Source organism: Dermacentor variabilis, chromosome 9, assembly GCF_050947875.1.
Source record: "Dermacentor variabilis isolate Ectoservices chromosome 9, ASM5094787v1, whole genome shotgun sequence".
Classification (NCBI taxonomy): Eukaryota; Metazoa; Arthropoda; class Arachnida; order Ixodida; family Ixodidae; genus Dermacentor; species Dermacentor variabilis.
The window spans coordinates 18,449,945-18,455,615 of NC_134576.1; the positions used below are offsets into that span (position 1 = coordinate 18,449,945).

Below are 5,671 nucleotides of genomic sequence, written 5' to 3' on the forward strand. Positions count from 1 at the left end.
GAAGGGCTGCCGCGTCGCTCAATGTTTCGACCAGATTGCCCAATACCGCCAGAACATCTTGTGAAGACCCGCCGCGGTTGGTTCAGCGGACACCACCGGAAGACACAACGCGCATCGTTCAGCGTGAACTTGATGCCTAGGCTCCGGCTTCAGTTCGTTCCCACTGTCGGGAAAGCGTACGGGATGTCTCCCTTCTACATGCGGTCGTTCTGGAGGAAATAGCAAGTTTGGGCATTCCACCTCTCTGCTCTGTTCGCCTGTTGTAAAGTGACATCAGCCGCAATCAGACTGCATTGCGAGCGCTGATAGCACGTGCGTTTATCGTTTGATATCCCTCCCTTGTTCTCCCTTTCCCCTTTCCCCCTCTCTGTTTCTTATATATACGCTCCGAGACGGAAGCAATAAAGATTCATGTTCCAACCTTCGAACGGCGTGCTGTCGTATACAGTAAGACACGGCCAGTGTGTCGTAACTATGTAACAGTGGCGACGAGGCCAGACAGAACCCTCGAGGTGACAAATGAATTAAGCCAGGCAGTTAAGCAGAAAACAGCGGCCGCGAGAATACCGACCATGGCTCATCATCAACTACCGGAATACGATGACCAGTCCGACAACTGGAAGGCTTACATCACGAAGGCAGAAGCTTATTTTGAGGCAACTGGCGTCAGCGACTCAAGAAAGAAGAGGGTGTTGCTGGTATCAGCATTGAGTACGCGCACCGTGCAAGTGCTCTCAGGAGAGGTTGTACCGAGGAAGCCAAACTCGCTTACGTACGAGGAAGCAGTCAAACTTTTGGATGACTACTTCGACCCCAAGCGTTATGAAAAAACGGAGAGCTATCGGTTCTTCAATCGCTGCCAGTTGGAAGATGAGCCCATTCAACAGTTTATCGTTGATGTTCGCCGGATTGCGGATGGCTGTAAATTCGATGACATGCTAGACTTTATGCTTCGCGACAGGATCGTCTGTGGAGTGAGGTGAAGCGCTGTTCAGAAGCAGCTATTAGCGAAAACAGATTTGACGTTGAGGGAGGCTGAAACAATTGCCATATCAGCAGAAGCGGCACAAAAAAGATGCAAAGAAGATGTCATCTGACATTGAACCCGTGCTCAAGGTCAATGCACGAGAAGCTGATGAACTTGTGTCAATATGTGGGCGTTGCGGAAGTCAGAAACACAACAGAAACGCGAGGTGTTACCTCGCGAGGTGTTACCTCGCGAGGTAACAAAAAGCGAGGTGTTACCGCGGTGGTGTAAGCGGCTGTCTGGCGAAGATGTGCCAAAGCGACGTGTGGAAAGAACACCCAAAAGCTCGTACACAATGCAGGCAAGGAGAAGCGTTTGCAGTAACAGCGGATGTCACTGAGGAAAATGCAGACGATGCGCACATTTGGACACTAACCACACCCTCCAATGGTCGGCTACCACCACCTATTCTTCGTACTTTCACATGGTGTGGCATTGACGTACCTATGATTGTGGACATCGGCTCACCCGTCTGTGTTGTGTCCAAAGAGATTTTTGAGAAAAACCGTGAACATTGGCCGCAATTAGAAACCGCATTCATTAAACTGTCCTGTTATGTTGGAGAACTTCCAGTATTAGGGAAACTGAGTATGTCAGTGTCCTACAACGACAAGGAGGTCAAGAGTTCCTTGATGGTCCTGAACTGTTGAGGTCCAAGCCTCTCCTGACGAGAGTTGATTTCCAAGTTAAACGATGCAGGATCCTCGATGTTGAACGTATCAGCGCAACAAAGCTCTGGTCCAGGAAGCAGCCGTACCCCCGCCATTCATGCCGTCCTGTCAGAGTTCAAAGACGTCTTCAGCCCCGAGCTAGGTCTAATTGACGGACACCCTGTCCATCTGAAGCTGAAGGAAGGCGCCATGCCAAAATTTTTTAAGGCCCGTTCCCTTCCATTTGCTTTACGCGACAAAGTTTCGAAAGAGATTGATAGGCTCGTAACGCTTGTAGTACTGTCACCTGTAACGCACGCCGAGTGGGCTACTCCCATTATGCCCGTAATGAAGAAGAACGGCACGGTTAGAATCTCCATTGATATTAAGATGACCTTGAATCTTGTCTGTGAACTGGAGCAGTACCCGTTGCCTGCTATTGATAATATTTCGCATGCCTGAACGGTGGGGACTGCTTCAGCACGCTGGATTTAAGAGACGCGTATAACCAAGTTCCCCTCTATGGGGACTCAAGGAAGATGTGCGTAAGCAATACAAACCGTGGGTTGTTTTGCTACAACCTACTGCCGTTCGGCATAGCTTCCGCGCCTGCCACCTTCCAGCGGAAAATAGAAACAGTTCTGCAGGACCTGACAGCTGTTCAGGCTTACCTTGATGACGTTTTGGTATCAGTAAAACTTGGTAGCACCGACAGATTACGACAAGTACTGCAGCGTTTTCGTCAACATGGAGTGAAGCTCAGACATGAGAAATGCAGCTTTCGCCAAGAGGCAGTGACGCATCTGGGTCATAAAACTGATCGCGAAGGTCTGCATCCAATAGAGAAACATGTTGAAGCAATTGCGCCAGCCCCCAACCCAGAAAATGTTCAACAGTTGAGGTCGTTTCTGGGCATGATTACATTTCATTCGAAGTTCGTGCCCAACATGTTTTCCGTACTTGCACCGCTGTACAAGTTATTGGAGAACAGCACACGTTGGTTCTGGGGACATGCGCAAGAAGCAGCTTTTCGTGAAGCAAAAAATGCCTTCGGGAAGCGGCTGTGCTGGCTCACTATGATCCCGAGAGACCCCTCAAGCTAGAGTGTGACGCTTCACAGGACGGAATAGGTTCCGGGCTTTTCATACATTCGGAAAGATAAACAAACCTGTCGGGTTCCATTCTAGAACGCTAACAAGGGCTGAGAAAAATTATTCCCAGCTGGAGAGGGAAGCCCTTGCTCTTGTGTTTGGTGCGCCCAAGTTCCGTGATTATCTCGTAGGCCGATAATTCGTATTGGTCACTGACCACCAGCCGCTCGTGGGGCTGCTGAAGGCGGATCGACCAACTCCAGCATTGGCAGCCGCCAGAATACAGCGCTGGGCGCTGTACTTAGGCGGATTCCGCTATCAGCTTCAATACTCTCCTGGTAAACAATTGCTCAACGCGGACGCCCTTAGTAGACTGCCACAACGGACGTCTGAGCAAAAGCCACCAGAAGCGGACCCACCAGACTATCTGCTCGCCTTGACTGTGTTCGATGAGGGAACTGTGTCAGTTGAGGAGCTAAGGCTCTTGACGGCTGGTGACCCTGCTCTCAGTCAAGTTATGCGATTCACTAAGAACGGTTGTCCGCCCTGCGCAAAAGGCTTGAACACGAGCGTCGCACTTTTTTTACAAGAAATTATAGGTTTCTTTGGCCCAAGGGTTGTTATACTGGGGCCGGCGAGTAGTCGTTCCGGTGGAGGCGCCACGTCGCATATTATGGCTTTTGCATGACACGCACCAAGGATCGTCCGCTATGAAGGCGGTGGCTAGATCGTCATTCTGGTGGCCAGGGTTAGATCGCGAAATTGAGGCAGTGACAGCGTCATGTCAAAGTTTTGGCCTCAAGAAGATTGTTGAGGGGCAGTTGGAAGATAATATAAACAGGCTGCTTTTCATTTACAGAAGGACACCTAACCGCTCTGGAAAATCACCGTCAGGGCTGCTGTTCGGATACAAAATTCCATCCCATTTAGATACATGTTTCCCTCCTGCACACGCAGGGACAGCCAACGAAGCAGACGAGTGGCCACTGCATTGCCTGAAGCTACCGTGTACACCCGCAACTTCGGAACGGGTGAGAAATGGACTCCAGGAATTGTAGAGTCTACAACAGGCTCTCGGATGGTGAGCATTCGAACGCCAGCCAGATCAGTAAGACGACATGTTGACCAGGTGCGGAACCGGGAATATGCAACGCCACCGCTTGACCAAGAAGCGGCAAAACGAGAATCAAGAACAGGTACTCCTCCCGACTACCCACTGTCGCCGAGAACGCCAGCCAAACAAGGGGGCATAACAGAACCTGAGCATGAACTTCAGCCGGAACTCGCAGCAGGGAGCAACGTCAAAGCAAACACGTCAAACCAGTACAGCGACTTCAGTATTAAGGGAAAAGAGATGTTGTAAAGGACGTCAGCTGCAATCAGACTGTCTTGCAAGCGCTGACGGCACGTGGGTTTATCGTTTGATATCGTTCCCTCGTTTTCCCTTTCCCCTTTCCCCCTCTTTGTTTCGTATATATACGCTCCGAGACGGAAGCAATAAAGATTCATGTTCCAACCTTCGAACGGCGTGCTGTAGTACACAGTAAGACACGGCACGTCTGTCGCAACTATGTAACACCGCCATACAACTACCTACTAGATTTCTGCGGCCACTCGCTGCCACACGCAAAGCTTTGCGCCACTCCGTCGCAACCAGACTTCCTGGCGCACAGCGGATAAACCAATTTGTTTTAATTGTTGAGGTATTGCACACATCGCCAGTCATTGCCGCAACCACTGGTCGTCGCCTCCTCGGTAATCGTGTCCGAGTCCCAAGCGCCAAGTGCGAGACAATCGTACTGTCTCATCCTATACGCCGACTGGGAACATCATCGCCGACAGGGCTCCACCAAGATCCAGCCGCTCCCCGTCTCTGCAATGTCGTAGGTCCCGTTCGCCTCTCGTTCACCGCTCTTCGTCCCCTTCTGCAACCGGTCGATTCCCTTCGGGAAACTAGGCGGTGCGGCACCCGGACGTCAAGCCGCAACTCCGACCCGGCCGACAAATCCTCTGTTGACCCTGCCTACACGCGGAAACCTACTGGACATTAAAATTCATGGCGTTCCTGTTACACCTCGCGTTGAGACAGGAACGCAGCTTTCAGTTAAGAGCGCTGCTCTCCGCCAAAGGCTCAGAAAGGTTCTGACGCGCGCCGTATCGTGCACTGTGCGAGTCGCCAATGGGAGCACTTCACCTGTTCTTGGAATGTGCACTGCACGTGTTACTATTTGGGGCAATTATACCGTTTTATTTATCGTCCTTGAGCACTGTAAGCATGACCTAATTTTCGGGCTCGATTTCTTTTGGAAACACTCTGCCCAAATTGACTGCTGCGCAGGTGTTGTACAGTTGGAGCTGCCGCTTCCTGCCGACGCAACAAGTTGTGCTTATTCACCGCTTATGTTCTGCTGAGTTTGCAAGGCTGTCTCCACAGGTGGCTATAGATGCCCTCCTGACGCCCTGTCCTCCCGTACCTGATGGCGAGTACGTCGTGTCGCCGCTTACTGACGTGGTTTTGTCGCGCATTATTGTCCTGCCGAGCATTTAATCCGCTTCAGCGAAAAGTGCGCTTGCGCGCCCATACTGAATTTTGGATTTCCGTAGCATGTGCTGCCACACGGTATCGCCATAGCGCATATCACTCATTTGGAAGAATTTGAGACATCTTATTTGACCTCTGAATCCTTCCTTAGTACCAACGCACCTTTGTCACCCCCTGCTTCGTACTCGACACCTGCGTACGATGTTTGTAAGATGATTGCCCCCGACCTTCCTTCCGAACAAACAACAGCTCTTCGTCATCTCCTGTCATCTCATCGGGATATCTTTGATAGGGACGACAGCCCACTGGGCCAGACATCTGTTGTCACGCATCGCGTCAACACCGGTGATGCCAGCCACAT

The 5,671-nt window shown here is 51.0% G+C and overlaps 1 pseudogene; it reads left to right on the plus strand.

Moving 5' to 3' along the window:
* Positions 1 to 572: 572 nt before the first annotated feature.
* LOC142558266 (uncharacterized) lies at positions 573 to 4,131 on the plus strand (annotated as a pseudogene).
* The last annotated feature ends 1,540 nt before the right edge of the window (positions 4,132 to 5,671 follow it).